Source organism: Lepidochelys kempii, chromosome 10, assembly GCF_965140285.1.
Source record: "Lepidochelys kempii isolate rLepKem1 chromosome 10, rLepKem1.hap1, whole genome shotgun sequence".
In the NCBI taxonomy this organism is placed as follows: domain Eukaryota; kingdom Metazoa; phylum Chordata; order Testudines; family Cheloniidae; genus Lepidochelys; species Lepidochelys kempii.
The window spans coordinates 17,976,198-17,992,469 of NC_136389.1; the positions used below are offsets into that span (position 1 = coordinate 17,976,198).

Here is a 16,272-nt window from a genome sequence, read left to right on the forward strand (position 1 = left end):
CAAGCTATTAGAGGGTGACACAACCTGGAACCCAGCATGTGACATCCGCTATTTTTATTCCCTAACATCTTTAAAAGAAACTCCAGTAGAACCTCAGCGTTCCGAACACCAGAGTATGACCCGACCAGTCAACCACACGCCTCATTGGGAACTGGAAGTATGCAATGAAGCAGCAGCAGAGACAAAACAAAAAAGCAAATACAGTACAGAACCGTGTTAAACGTAAACTACTGAAACATACATTTTTAAAAAAAGATTTGACAAGGTCAGGAAACAGTTTCTTTGCTTGTGTCATTTAAATTAAGATGGTTAAAAGCAGCATTTTTCTTTTGCATAGTAAGGTTTCAAAGCTGTATTAAGTCAATGTGCTGTTGTAAACTTTTGAAAGAACCACCATGATGTTTTGTTCAGAGTTGCAAACATTTCAGAGTTACAAACAACCTCCATTCCTGAGGTGTTTGTAACTCTGAGATTCTATTGTATAAGGCAACTACAAAAACTCAACCCATTGTAGTCAGTGATTTTAGTTTATTATCCATTTATTGTGTGATGTTATCATATATATTGATTGTATGTTAAGCAGAATGAATTTGTAGGATTATAAAATAATAAGATTGATCAGCATTTAGTGGACCCAAGTAATAGACATGAGTAGGACAAGCTGAAATGCAAAAACCTGTAGGTTGATGCCCGCAAGACTTTAGCTTAGCTATTTTAGGCTTTGGAGATAAGAAATGATGACATAAGTGATTGGAAAAAAAGTAACCTGATGCTTTAAGATTATGGGAAAAGAGGTACCAAGAGGTAATATTGCACAAAAATACCCAGAAGATTAATATTAGATCATAAAAATAGTGTAAAGGCTCACCTGTCTTAGACATGTGTCTTAACCACAGGATACAGGCTGTGCATTGATGCTAGTGAGAACAAAGGGAACTTACACAGCCTACAGAAAATTGGGGTCCCTTATATTTCTAGGGGACACAGACCAATAAGAGAAAAGGGGGTTGACACTTTTATGGACATGCACAGAATGTAGGTATACACAGAATCATATTATAAAAAGGGGATGCCCAGAACAGGAAAATTGAGCTCCTTATGGGAGAGTGCAGCAGAAACTCTCCCTCTACTGATGATCAAGCCACGGGAGACAGATCAGACCCTAACACTATTGTTAAGGATGTGAGTAAAGCTATATTTGCAACTTGTGCATAGGTCTGTATAGAACAGTGGTTCCCAAACTAGGGGCGCCATTTGTTCAGGGAAAGCCCCTGGTGGGCCAGGCTGGTTTGTTTACTTGCCACGTCTGCAGGTTCGGCCGATCGCAGCTCCCACTGGCCATGATTCGCCGCTTCAGGCCAATGGGGGCTGTGGGAAGGGCGGCCAGCATGTCCCTCGGCCCGCTCGGCTTCCTGAAGCCCCCATTGGCCGAGAATGGTGAACAGCGGCCACTGGGAGCTGCGATTGGCCAAACATGCAGACGTGGCAGGTAAGCAAACCAGCCTGGCCCGCCAGGGGCTCTCTCTGAACAAGTGGCGTCCCTAGTTTGGGAACCACTGGTATAGAATTTCTATATGCTTGGGTAATCATAACTTTCATTGTAACTTTCGTAATACTTGTAAAATAGAATGTACGTGTGGTCACTACCCTTGGTCTTTGGTGTTCCTAGAGACTCTAAAGAAAGTGGAGGAGGTGACTTTCACTCTGTTAAGCTTGAAACTGTAGCTGCCAGAGCCAAACCCACGGTGGTGTAATACCATATTACAGAATTCACTTTAAATAAAATAAAATAAAATAAAATAAAAGGCTATACCATTCTGTCCAAAGTTTCTCTGATTGGGAAAAGGGGGTCCTACAACGTTATAACTATTAACATTAGAAATAGCCAAACGGAAAGGTAGGGTGATGCATCAGACAGAAAAGGAAAGATTTGCATGAGTAAGAAATTGTGAATCCTACGAGGAGAGAGATTTCTGCTAAAGAATCAGAAGGAAGATCAGTTGAATCTTGTGCTGTGCCCCTACTTACAGAACTTGTAAGACTTTATCCAGCCCATAATTAGATCATATAATCTATATAATATCATATAATCTATATAATTAGATATATATAAACCAGTTATATATATTTCCCAAGGGACCCATCACAGTTATATCTAGGCTCACATGTAAGTAAGAGTCCGTTCCAAACTATGCACTGATGCATTCTGTGAAGCAGAACAGAACTGAGTCTGCGTTTAAAAATAAATAGTAATCTTGCAACTCCTACTTTCTACTAGCCAGCACTGACAGCTCCAGTCAACAGAATACTGGTGTTAGAAGAAACTGGGTTTGGACACAAGAAAATGAAAGTTTGGAATGATAACTATATATGGAAAGACACAGCATAGTACAACAATATGCTAAAAAGTCTTAACTATTGTATGTTTAATTTTAATAGAGTGGCTCCTTTTGTTTTGCATCAGCTTCTTTATTCTGCACTGGTAAAGTAAACCTAACCAATTTTGTTGCCAGTTTCAGATTATAATTTAATGAGATGTATCAGTTTCAAGAGCCTCATCAACTAGTCCAACTGAAAAGACCAATGTAAATTAAAGTAGTTATAATTTTATAAGAATGGTCAAGACATTTACTGTCTTCAAGCTTCAAAAGATACATTTCCCCAACTTCCTTTTTAGAATGTTTTAACCTCACTACTATTTGTGTGGCTACCTCTGGGAGTTCATTTATTTTCAAAATTAAAACATCAGACTCAAATGGGGAAACACACACACACACACACCCCAATATGTTGTAATGAATGAGTTCAGAAGTGATTTCAGTACATAGAAAACTATGTTTTGTAACAGAAAACTGTCCACTTGTCATGGCTATTTCTGTCCACTCTGTTCTTCCTTGTATCCAGTTCTCAGACAACTTCATAGCAACAAAATGTAATTGCTTTTTTCAGACAAGCCATGAGTACTTAAAATACAGTGTAACACATTGGTGAGTGCATTACCCATCCCCCTCTGTACCCAGTGCACAGAGAATACAAATCTGTTACAGCCCCAGCGAGAAAGACTTAGCCCTGGTCTACACTAGGAGTTGAGGTTGAATTTAGCAGCATTAAATCGATTTAACCCTGCACCTGTCCACATGACAAAGCCCTTTTTTTCGACTTAAAGGGCTCTTAAAATCGATTTCCTTACTCCACCCCCAACAAGGGGATTAGCGCTGAAATCGGCCTTGCCGGGTCGAATTTGGGGTACTGTGGATGCAATTAGATGGTATTGGCCTCCGGGAGCTATCCCAGAGTGCTCCATTGTGACCGCTCTGGACAGCACTCTCAACTCAGATGCACTGGCCAGGTAGACAGGAAAAGGCCTGCGAACTTTTGAATCTCATTTCCTGTTTGGCCAGTGTGGCAAGCTGCAGGTGAGTGCAGAGCTCATCAGCAGAGGTGACCATGATGGAGTCCCAGAATCGCAAAAGAGCTCCAGCATGGACCGAACGGGAGGTACAGGATCTGATCGCTGTATGGGGAGAGGAATCCATGCTATCAGAACTCCGTTCCAGTTTTCAAAATGCCAAAACATTTGTCAAAATCTCCCAGGGCATGAAGGACAGAGTCCATAACGGGGACTCCTGAAGCTTAAGGAGCTGAGGCAAGCCTACCGGAAAACCAGAGAGGCTAACGGCCCCTCCGGGTCAGAGCCCCAAACATGCCACTTCTATGATGAGCTGCATGCCATTTTAGGGGGTTCAGCCACCACTACCCCAGCCGTGTTGTTTGACTCCTTCAATGGAGATGGAGGCAACACGGAAGCAGGTTTTGGGGACGAGGAAGATGATGATGATGAGGTTGTAGATAGCTCACAGCAAGCAAGCGGAGAAACCAGTTTTCCCGACAGCCAGGAACTGTTTCTCACCCTGGACCTGGAGCCAGTACCCCCCGAACCCACCCAAGGCTGCTTCCTGGACCCAGCAGGTGGAGAAGGGACCTCCGGTGAGTGTACCTTTTAAAATACTATGCATGGTTTAAAAGCAAGCGTGTTTAATGATTAATTTGCCCTGGCATTCGCGGCTCTCCTGGATGTACTCCCAAAGCCTTTGCAAAAGGTTTCTGGGGAGGGCAGCCTTATTCCATCCACCATGGTAGCACACTTTACCACTCCAGGCCAGTAACACGTACTTGGGAATCATTGCAGAACAAAGCATTGCAGTGTATGTTTGCTGGCATTCAAACAACATCTGTTCTTTATCTCTCTGTGTTATCCTCAGGAGAGTGATATCATTCATGGTCACCTGGTTGAAATAGGGTGCTTTTCTTAAGGGGACATTCAGAGGTGCCCGTTCCTACTGGGCTGTTTACCTGTGGCTGAACAGAAATGTTCCCCACTGTTAGCCATGGGGAGGGGGGAAGGGCTAGCCATGCGGTGGGGGGAGGCAAAATGCAACCTTGTAACGAAAGCACATATGCTATGTATGTAATGTTAACAGCAAGGTTTACCGTGAAAGAGTGTACCCATTGTTCTATAAAAGGTGTCTTTTTAAATACCACTGTCCCTTTTTTTTTCTCCACCAGCTGTATGTGTTTCAAGGATCACAGGATCTTCTCCTTCCCAGAGGCTAGCGAAGATCAGAAGGCGAAAAAAACGCACTCGTGATGAAATGTTCTCTGAGCTCATGCTGTCCTCCCATACTGACAGAGCACAGACGAATGCGTGGAGGCAGACAATGTCAGAGTGCAGGAAAGCACAAAATGACCGGGAGGAGAGGTGGTGGGCTGAAGAGAGTACGTGCAGGCTGAAGAGAGGGCTGAAGCTGAAAGGTGGCAGCAGCGTGATGAGAGGAGGCAGGATTCAACGCTGAGGCTGCTGGAGGATCAAACTAATATGCTCCAGCGTATGGTTGAGCTGCAGGAAAGGCAGGAGCACAGACTGCCGCTACAGCCCCTGTGTAACCAACCATCCTCCTCCCCAAGTTCCATAGCCTCTTCACCCAGACGCCCAAGAACACGGTGGGGGGGGCCTCCGGCCATCCAGCCACTCCACCCCAGAGGATTGCCCAAGCAACAGAAGGCTGGCATTCAATAAGTTTTAAAGTGCTGTGTGGCCTTGTCCTTCCCTCCTCCACCACCCCTCCCAGTGCTTCCCTCCTCCACCACCCCTCCTGGGCTACCTTGGCAGTTATCCCCCTATTTGCGTGATGAATTAATAAAGAATGCATGAATGTGAAACAACAATGACTTTATTGCCTCTGCAAGCTGTGATTGAAGGAGGGAGGGGATGGTGGTTAGCTTACAGGGAAGTAGAGTGAACCGAGGGGGGGGGGCAGTTTCATCAAGGAGAAACAAACAGAACTTTCACACCGTAGCCTGGTTTTCAAAGCTTTTCTGATGCACACCGCACCCTCCTACGCTCTTCTAACTGCCCTGGTGTCTGGCTGCATGTAACCAGCAGCCAGGTGATTTGCCTCAACCTTCCACCCCGCCATAAACATCTCCCCCTTACTCTCACAGATATTGTGGAGAGCACAGCAAGCAGTAATAACTGTTGGAATATTGGTTCCTCTGAGGTCTAAGCGAGTCAGTAAACTGCACCAGCGTGCTTTTAAAGTCCAAATGCACATTCTACCACCATTCTGCACTTGCTCAGCCTGTAGCTGAACAGCTCCTAACTACTGTCCAGGCTGCCTGTGTATGGCTTCATGAGCCATGGCATTAAGGGGTAGGCTGGATCCCCAAGGATACATATAGGCATTTCAACATCCCCAACGGTTATTTTCTGGTCTAGGAATAAAGTCCCTTCCTGCAGCTTTTGAAACAGACCAGAGTTCCTGAAGATGCAAGCGTCATGTACGTTTCCCGGCCATTCCATGTTGATGTTGGTGAAACATCCCTTGTGATCCACCAGTGCTTACAGCACCACTGAAAAGTACCCCTTGCGGTTTATGTACTCGCTGCCTTGGTGCTCTGGTGCCTAGATAGGGATATGGGTTCCGTCTATGGCCCCACCACAGTTCGGGAATCCCATTGTAGCAAAGCCATCCACTATGACCTGCACATTTCCAAGGGTCACTACCCTTGATATCAGCAGATCTTTGATTGCGTTGGCTACTTGCATCACAGCAGCCCCCACAATAGATTTGCCCACTCCAAATTGACTCCCGACTGACCGGTAGCTGTCTGGCGTTGCAAGCTTCCACAGGGCCATTGCCACTCGCTTCTCAACTGTGAGGGCTGCTCTCATCTTGGTATTGTGCCTCAGGACAGGGGAAAGCAAGTCACAAAGTTCCATGAAAAGGTTTCGCAGCTGTTGGGAATCGTCCCAGACTGGCAACACTATGCAGTCCCACCAGTCTGTGCTTGTTTCCCAGGCCTAGAATCTGCATTCCACCGCATGAACCTGCCCCATTAGCATCATGATGCCCACATTGCCAGGGCCCGTGCTTTGAGAGAAGTCTGTGTCCGTGTCCTCATCACTGCGCTGACATCGCCTACTTGCTCGGTTTCACTTTGCCAGGTTCTGGTGCTGCATATACTGCTGAATAATGCGTGTGGTGTTTAATGTGCTCCTAATTGCCAAAGTGATCTGAGCGGGCTCCATGCTTGCCGTGGTATGGCGTCTGCACAGAAAAAAGGCACGGAACAATTGTCTGCCGTTGCTCTGATGGAGGGAGGGGCGACAGATGACATGGCTTACAGGGAATTAAAATCAACGAAGGGGGTGGCTTTACACAAGGAGAAACAAGAACAACTGTCACACAGAATGGCACCCTCAAGGATTGAACTCAAAACCCTGGGTTTAGCAGGCCAATGCTCAACCCACTGAACTATTCCTCCCCCCGGTATTTCAGGCAGGACTGAATCTCCATTAAACTTTTCAAGGTGCCCCTGACAGACCTCACAGAAATGATTGTCGGCTGTTGATTTCATGGAGGGAGGGAGGGGGGAGCAAATGAATACAAAACAAATCTGGTGTATTTCTTGTTTTGATCCACTCCAGCTACCTTTTACATCTTTGGCTGGCAGCAGACAGTGCAATAGGACTGCTAGCCATCGTCATCTCCTGCCTGCCCGGCAGAAGATGGTGCAATAGGACTACTAGCCATCCCCATTTCCTGCCTGCTCGCCATAAGATGGTACAATAGGACTGCCAACAGGACTAAAGAGAATGACCTGGTTGAGTCACTCCTAATTTAGTCCCTGTGCCCATGTCTGCCCAGGCACTCCTGACTGCCCTTACCGAGGTGGCCAGGAGCACCTCGGACATGACGACGATGATTATCAGGCCTATTGTACCATCTGCTGCCACAAGGCAATGGGTTGCTGCTGCTGTGTAGCAATGCAGTACTGTGGCTGCCAGCACCCAGGAGACATAGGGTGACAGTGAGCTGAGCGGGCTCCATGCTTGCCACGGTATGGCGTCTGCACAGGTAACTCAGGAAAAAAGGCGCAAAACAATTGTCTGCCATTGCTTTCACAGAGGGAGGGAGGGCCTGACGACATGTACCCAGAACCACCCGTGACAATGTTTTTGCCCCATTAGGCATTGGGATCTCAATCCAGAATTCCAATGGGCGGCAGAGACAGCGGGAACTGTGGGATAGCTACCCATAGTGCAACACTCCGGAAGTCGACGCTAGCCTCGGTACTGTGGAAGCACTCCGCCGAGTTAATGCACTTCATGCACTTAGAGCATTTTGTGCGGGGAGACACACAAATCGACTATATAAAAACGATTTCTGAAAAACCGACTTCTATAAATTTGACCTAATTTCATACTGTAGACATACCCTTAGCTACGTAGTTCAAAGTGCTTGTGCGTTTAGCTCTGTAGGTGCAGTACAGTAACTGTAATATCATACTACCAACAGTAAATTGATTAACCATCCCTTTCCTGGCAGAGGATAAGTTTCTGTACAAATTAAATCAGACTGCACTGTATAGGATGTTCACATTGCAGTAACAAATATGTTATTGCCAAACTACAGGGCTGCAGTGGCTAACCAACTTTAGCAAATGAACGGGTGCTATTCCAGTGAATCAAGGTCTCTCAGATTAAAGCAGCCAAGCCTTCACGCCAAAGCTTGAGTGTTTTTATTTGATCCTCTACTTATGTGTTTCTCAGCCTTCTCTGGTTGGTGACCCCTTATTCAAAGTCAACAAATTTCAAATCCCTTATATTTACTATTAAAGCAAGAGTAAAAAATATTTTTTTTAAAAAAGGTTATCAGTGATAATAAGAAGCCTACCTAATTTATGTATGTGTGCCAGGCTGATAGAGAATACCTGGCCTTGAAGGGTAAAGGGTGTGTAAGAGCAAGATATTCTTTGCTATCAACTATAATAAAACTCAGTGTCTTCTGACCTCTGGTGGGAGGTGGCAACCCATGGGATGAGAAACACTGCTCCACATTAACCTGTAACTAGAGGCCAGATTTCTGTACCCATTGAATGGTACCTCACTCTACAAGTTGTCCCACTGAAGTCAGGGGAACTAACTCTGAAGTCAACTGCTACTATATTGCAGTAAGGTTATCAGACTCTGTCCCTTAAGAACGGCCATACTGGGTCAGACCAAAGGTCCATCTAGCCCAGTATCCGGTCTTCCGACAGTGCCAAATGCCAGGTGCCCCAGAGGGAATGAACAGAACAAATAATCATCAAGTGATCCATCCCCTGTCGCCCATTCCCAGCTTCTAGTAAACAGAGGCTAGGGACACCATCCCGGCCCATCCTGGCTAATAGCCATTGATGGACCTATCCTCCATGAATTTATCTAGTGCTTTTTTGAACCCTGCAACAGTCTTGGCCTTCACAACATCCCCTGGCAAGGAGCGACTATTTTAAAATGAATGCACAGCAAGGGGCTAACCTCTCGAGTGGGGAGGAAAATTGCTGCAGCTTATTCAGCAAGGACCCAATCCCGCTCCAGTTGAAGTCAGTAGAAGTTTTGCCACTGACTCCAATACAAGCAGGATCAAACTTCAGTGGTGTCATTGTCCTGGAGACCTTCCGTGTCGTTAATAGAATCATAGAGTTTAAGGCCAGAAGGGATCATCAGATCATCTAGTCCAGTAGTTCTTAAACTGTGGGCCATGACCCCGTTTTAATGGGGTCACCAGGGCTGGTGTTATACTTGCTGGAGCCTGGGGCTGAAGCCAAAGTCCAAGCCCCGTCACCCAGGGCTTCAGTCCTGGGTGGCAGGGGTCAGGCTTCGGCTTGAGCTCCTGCACCCAGGGCTGAAGCCCTCAAGCTCCAGCTTTGGCCCCCCTCCTGGCTTTGCCCCCCACCCTGGGCAGCGGGGCTTGGGCTTCAGCTTTCGCCCTTCTGCCTATGGCAGTGGGGATTGGGCTTCAGCACCCCTTCCTGGGGTCATGAAGTAATTTTTGTTGTCAGAAGGGGGTCACAGAGGAATGAAGTTTGAGAACCCCTGATCTAGTCTGACCTCCTGTACAGCACAGGCTATCAACAGCACACAGCACCAGCAGGGATCTACATTTCCATGTTAGCTCCTAGTCTAAAAGAGGCAGAACATTTCACTGAGCGTATAGGATACAGAGGTTTTTTGGTCCATCTAAGTTAATATCAAGGTTTAGAAGCCGGTGTTCGCTTTTTAAATTTAACAGAGTTCAGATAATCTGTCCTACCTGTTTCATGGAGGCCTTAATCCAAATTTTTAAAATTATATTTTGCATGTGTTTACATCTTGCTGTGAATTAGAGAACGGACTTTATAGCGCTTACATACATTTTCATATCAAGCTCAGTACTACTCAATATTATTTGATGTGTAAAACATCCTGGTGTACATTGACCTTAAATTTCTGCTCTAGAGATATAGAGAGGGAGGGAGAGAGAGAGAGTGTAAAATATAATGAACTTCTAAACCATTGAAAATAGCAATAGAAAACACAACAACAATAGAGCTCAAATCCGTAAGCGGTCTTGAGAGCCTGGCAAACTTTACTGATTGTTACTGGCAACAACACTATAAACCTGCTCTTCTTCAATAACAACATGTCCTTAACACTGATGGTCAGAACTTTCCTCATCAACCCAATTTATTCATTTCACTTCCTCATAGGTCAACAGGTCCAAAGTTTAGCCAAGCAGCGTTTACATGGTTGCCTTGGTGTAGCATAAACTGGAATGACACAGCCTAAAGACAACAGCTTGGACAGAGTTTCTTTCACCCAAGCGTTCTAGAGCTGGTCTCCTTCCCCGACAGACACAGTAAGGGCAGAGCCAAACTCCGCTGCCACCCCCTATCTCCAGAGGGGATGCAACTTCCATAAAGTTCATACAAGATGCCGCACCCTGGACTAAGCTGAGCGGCGTTGGGGGAAGAGAGCACAGGAGAGAGGCAGAGAGAAGCTTCTGTAACTTACCCACAGGAGGTGGGCTGGGGTCCGCTCTCCGGGCTGCAGCCCTGCACCGTGAGGAGGGAGGGATGGAGCCGCCGCCAGCCCAGTCACAGCGGTGATCCGAGCCACCCGGCGGGCAGGACAGAGCGCTCGCTTCTCACGCACCTCCAGAGCCGCTGCTCCCGGAAATCCAGCAGGACTTGCTGGCCGCTCGCACCTGCGGGGGGCGGGGAGGGGGATGAATCGCAAGGCAGGGCTCGCTCCGCTGGCTGGCAGGCGGCGTGCAAAGCAGGCGGGCGCTCTGCCTGGGACACCCGAAGCTGCCCTCGGATGGGCGGCTGCGCTCTGCAGCCGGACGCCATGGCTCCACCCGCGGGGAGTTGTGCTTCTGCCCTTCCGCGGAGGCGCCCGGCACAGGGTTAGGGCGCGATCAGTAACCCCCCCCCCCCCCTAAACCGAGCGGGAATTCTAACACGGGCTGGAACCCTAGTGTAGACGGGGCCCTTGCAGTTTTAACACGTAGGTTCCCACGTGCTGCGTGGGTACCCTGGCAGGGGGGCGGGCGGGTCTGTAGTCTGGGGCTAGACACAACCGCTGCCAATGTGGCCATGGCCCCACACTGTGGAGCCAGGGCCAGTCTGTCTAGGCGCTGGGAGGCACCTCCCAGCCACTATGTAGATAGGGGTCACTGTTCCCTCTAAGATGGGCGCCTGTGCGTGCCCACACAGACCCTAAACCCCGTGCACATGGCGAGACACCGCGTGCACAAAAATTTGCCAAGAAGAAATGTTTTCTGTACACAGCCTGTCAAAAATTTGCCCAGAAGAAATGTTTTGTGCATGTGGCCTGTCAAAACTTAGAGGGAATATTGACAGGGGTGTTAAGTAGTTAACACGTGTTCGAACACACCCTTTTTCCTGAAGACCAGGCCTCTGAGTCTTGGTGCTAGGCCCACTTTGTAATGCCTGGCGCTGGGGTTTATCTTGGCTGTATTTTGTTTTCTGCAGTGGTGGGGCTCTCTTTTCTCACCATCTGAAGGTTTGCTGGCTGATTCTGTAGCTGAAGGACGAGCGGTTGATGTCAGGTGGGTTCTGTATTTCATGGAGACTTCTGAAATATATTCATTTATTTTGATGTATAACATTATACAAAAAAGTGCTTCTGTTGGGTGCCTGTTCCCAGGGTAGTTTCCATAGTATTCAATTAAAAAACTGATCAAGTTTAGCCACACATAAGCCCCATGCTGCAGTGATGCAACTGTGCCTGAAAGAAGCTCACTGCAGGTTGGGGATCATAGCACAATTCTCCCCCTACTATGACTTATTTTCTCTCTTCCTTTGAAACATCTCTTAAGAATGCCATTAACTCATTACTAAACTGCAAAGACTTACACACTTCCATAACTGTACTGAACATTGTATGCCCAAAGATTATACAGAGAGTCTGGATCAAAATTAGGAAAAGAACCCAGAAGTTCTAAAAAATATTCCTGTATGCATGGCAAAAAGATAGCACATGACAGGCACAAAAACAGGTCACTCATGTCCTATGGACTTTACAAAAAAGTGCGGAATTAGTTATTGCCTTGAAAAATTTATAATCCAAACAGATTGAATTGTCTCTTCATTCAAGTTCTGTGTGCTCATGAATGTGTTCTATTCCTGCACCCACTGACATCAGCAGGAACATTGCCACTGACTTAAATGGGAGTGAGCCTTAGGGTTGCCAGGTGTCCAGTTTTCGACCAGAATGCCTGGTCAAAAAGGGACCCTGGAGGTGTAGGAGCAGGATTTTATAATTGTACTATAAGAATAGAGGTACTAATGTATGTCTTGATTTCATTTTACCAGCCACCCTTTTTGAATAGCAGAAAGGAATGACCCTTTGGGACATTGGTAGGAATGCATCTGACAGACTGCCAGTGTCTGTACTGATGTTAAGGCAGGGACAGACCAGAACAATCCTTATGACAGATTATGGTCACCCTTTTGTTTTAGGATAAGTTATAACGCCTCTCCTTCTGCGCCTCCACCCCCACAAAAATGATACAGTTCTGTGGTGACCTAGAATCCTATTTTCGAAGTCTCCGACTCAAGGAATATTTCCAACACACCTCTGAACAACATACTAATCGACAGAGACCTCCCTACCAACACTACAAAAAGAAGGATTCTAGATGGACTCCTCCTGAAGGTCGAGACAGCAGACTGGACTTCTACATAGAGTGCTTCCACCGACGTGCACAGGCTGAAATTGTGGAAAAGCACCATCACTTGCCCCATAACCTCAGCCGTGCAGAACACAATGCCATCCACAGCCTCAGAAACAACTCTGACATCATAATCAAAAAGGCTGACAAAGGAGGTGCTGTTGTCATCATGAATAGGTCAGAATATGAACAAGAGGCTGCTCAGCAGCTCTCCAACACCACTTTCTACAAGCCATTACCCTCTGATCCCACTGAGAATTACTAAAAGAAACTACAGCATTTGCTCAAGAAACTCCCTGAAAAAGCACAAGATCAAATCTGCACAGACACACTCCTGGAACCTTGACCTGGGATATTCTATCTACTACCTAAGATCCATAAACCTGGAAATCCTGGGCGCCCCATCATCTCAGGCATTGGCACCCTGACAGCAGGATTGTCTGGCTATGTAGACTCCCTCCTCAGGCCCTATGCTACCAGCACTCCCAGCTACCTTCGAGACACCACTAACTTCCTGAGGAAACTACAATCCATCAGTGATCTTCCTGAAAACACCACCCTGGCCACTATGGATGTAGAAGCCCTCTACACCAACATTCCACACAAAGATGGACTACAAGCCGTCAAGAACACTATCCCCGATAATGTCACGGCTAACCTGGTGGCTGAACTTTGTGACTTTGTCCTTACCCATAACTATTTTACATTTGGGGACAATGTATACCTTCAAATCAGCGGCACTGCTATGGATACCCGCATGGCCCCACAGTATGCCAACATTTTTATGGCTGACTTAGAACAACGCTTCCTCAGCTCTCGTCCCCTAACGCCCCTACTCTACTTGCGCTATATTGATGACATCTTCATCATCTGTACCCATGGAAAAGAAGCCCTTGAGGAACTCCACCATGATTTCAACAATTTCCATCCCACCATCAACCTCAGCCTGGACCAGTCCACACAAGAGATCCACTTCCTGGACACTACAGTGCTAATAAACGATGGTCACATAAACACCACCCTATACCGGAAACCTACTGACCGCTATTCCTACCTACACGCCTCCAGCTTTCACCCTGACCACACCACACGATCCATTGTCTACAGCCAAGCTCTGCGATACAACCACATTTACTCCAACCCCCCAGACAGAGACAAACACTTACAAGATCTCTATCAAGCATTCTTACAAGTACAATACCCACCTGCGGAAGTGAAGAAACAGATTGATAGAGCCAGAAGAGTTCTCAGAAGTCACCTACTACAGGACAGGCCTAACAAAGAAAATAACAGAACGCCACTAGCCGTCACCTTCAGCCCCCAACTAAAATCCCTCCAACGCATTATTAAGGATCTACAACCTATCCTGAAGGATGACCCAACACTCTCACAAATCTTGGGAGACAGGCCAGTCTTTGCCTACAGACAGCCCCCCAAGCTGAAGCAAATACTCACCAGCAACCACATACCACACAACAGAACCACTAACCCAGGAACCTATCCTTGCAACAAAGCCCGTTGCCAACTGTGCCCACATATCTATTCAGGGGACATCATCACAGGGCCTAATAACATCAGCCACACTATCAGAGGCTTGTTCACCTGCACATCCACCAATGTGATATATGCCATCATGTGCCAGCAATGCCCCTCTGCCATGTACATTGGTCAAACTGGACAGTCTCTACGTAAAAGAATAAATGGACACAAAACAGATGTCAAGAATTATAACATTCATAAACCAGTCAGAGAACACTTCAATCTCTCTGGTCACACAATTACAGACATGAAGGTTGTGATATTACAACAGAAAAACTTCAAATCCAGACTCCAGCGAAAGACTGTTGAATTGGAATTCATTTGCAAATTGGATACAATTAACTTAGGCTTGAATAGAGACTGGGAGTGGATGGGTCATTATGCAAGGCAACCTATTTCCCCTTGTTTTTTCCTACCCCCCCCCCCCAGATGTTCTTGTTAAACCCTAGATTTGTGCTGGAAATGGCCCACCTTGATTATCATACACATTGTAAGGAGAGTAATCACTTTAGATAAGCTATTACCAACAGGAGAGTGGGTTTGTGTGTGTGGAAAAAAAAAAAGGCGGGGGGGGGGAGAAAACCTGAATTTTTGCTGGAAATAGCCCCCTTGATTATCATACACATTGTAAGGAGAGTGATCACTTTAGAGAAGCTATTACCAACAGGAGAGTGGGTTTGTGGGGGGGGAGGGGTGGGGAGAAAACCTGGATTTGTGCTGGAAATGGCCGAACTTTATTATCATACACATTGTAAGGAGAGTGATCACTTTAGATAAGCTATTACCTGCAGGAGAGTGGGGTGGGGGGAGAGAAAACCTTTTGTAGTGGTAAACACCCTTTTTTTCATGGTTTGTGTGTATAAAAAGATCTTCTGTACTTTCCACAGTATGCATCCGATGAAGTGAGCTGTAGCTCACGAAAGCTTATGCTCAAATAAATTGGTTAGTCTCTAAGGTGTCACAAGTACTCCTTTTCTTTTTGCCAATACAGACTAACACGGCTGTTACTCTGAAAAATGTCTACTATGGTTTCCTATATGTATTACAAATTAGGCATTCTAGTTAAATATACATTTCTTTGTTTTAAGGTTTAGTAAGTAAAAGGATTTTGTATTGTGTCTATGATAAATAGATTAATGTTGAGGGCCTCAAGCCCCAATGTGAATTGATTTAATTGTAGGATTTAGCAAGACTTAATTTATAAGGTATTCTGTATACCTTTGAAGGTTTCTGTGAGAGACTGTTTGTGTGAATGAGGAATGCATGCATCAGGAAAAGATAAGGTGTGAAGGCCATCACAAATGTCCAGATGGTCAAGAAAAAGTGAGAGACTTGGAAACACCAGGAGAAATCAGAAAACATCCATTGTATCCGAGGCTAAACATGTTAGCAGCACTGACGACCTCAGAGGTGAGGCAGGCACCCCCGAAGGCGAGACAACAAATAGGAGATAACGATGGGAAGCCCAACAATAACCATCAAATGATAACAGCAGAAAACCCCAAGATTAACACCACTTAAGGACTAATGATTACAGGATGACATTGCAAAATGCATGGACTCAAATGGGAATTTACAACTATAAAGATGGGGCGTTTTGCCATGGAACTCTGGGTTCAGTCCTGCAAAGCCTCGGAGCATCGGATCACGACTGACAGAGCCCAGCTCCTTACTTGTGCTCAGTCTACCTGGCCATTAGATTGACTTGAGCTACAACAGACTGGTGACTATAAAGACCATCTGCAGGACTTGTGTGTTTGTGTGTATGTTGTGTGACTGAAAAGCATATGTTAACTGTTGTATTTTCAATAAATATGGCATATTTGCCTTCTTGCTTATAAAAGATCCCATGTGCTTTGTATAGCATAATAGAGGCTCCAATCAGCACTGCTGACCAGGCCATTAAAAGTCCGGAACCATGGCCAGTGAGAGCTGTGGGGGCGGCACCTGCGGGTGGAGGCAGCACACACAGCCACCTGGCCGCTCCTCCACCTAGGAGCCAAGGGACATGTTGCTACTTGTGCGGAGCCTCCCGAGTTGAGTGCCCCCCAGATCCAGCACCCTGATCCTCCTCCTGCACCCAAACTCGCTCCCAGAGCCCACGCCCTGCACCCCCACCCCCAGCCCCCTCCTGAACCCAAACTCCCTCCCAGAGCCTGAACCCCACCCCTCC

The 16,272-nt window shown here is 46.4% G+C and overlaps 1 protein-coding gene and 1 long non-coding RNA gene across 6 annotated transcripts in view; one reads left to right on the top strand and one right to left on the bottom strand.

The window, feature by feature from the left end:
- Positions 1 to 10,678, bottom strand: part of TMC5 (transmembrane channel like 5) — a 50,729-nt gene extending 40,051 nt beyond the window's left edge. For 2 of the 5 annotated variants that reach the window (XM_073362302.2, XM_073362305.2), the window contains exon 1: positions 10,376 to 10,678. The gene's annotated coding sequence lies outside the window, so the exon portion shown is untranslated. The remainder of the gene's footprint in view (positions 1 to 10,375) is intronic. The other 3 variants (XM_073362301.2, XM_073362304.2, XM_073362295.2) reach the window with 3 other exon arrangements.
- LOC140918281 (uncharacterized) lies at positions 10,320 to 13,295 on the top strand. The gene is made up of 3 exons (XR_012161135.2): positions 10,320 to 10,384; positions 11,359 to 11,435; positions 12,349 to 13,295. It is a non-coding gene; the product is annotated as an uncharacterized LOC140918281 (long non-coding RNA).
- The last annotated feature ends 2,977 nt before the right edge of the window (positions 13,296 to 16,272 follow it).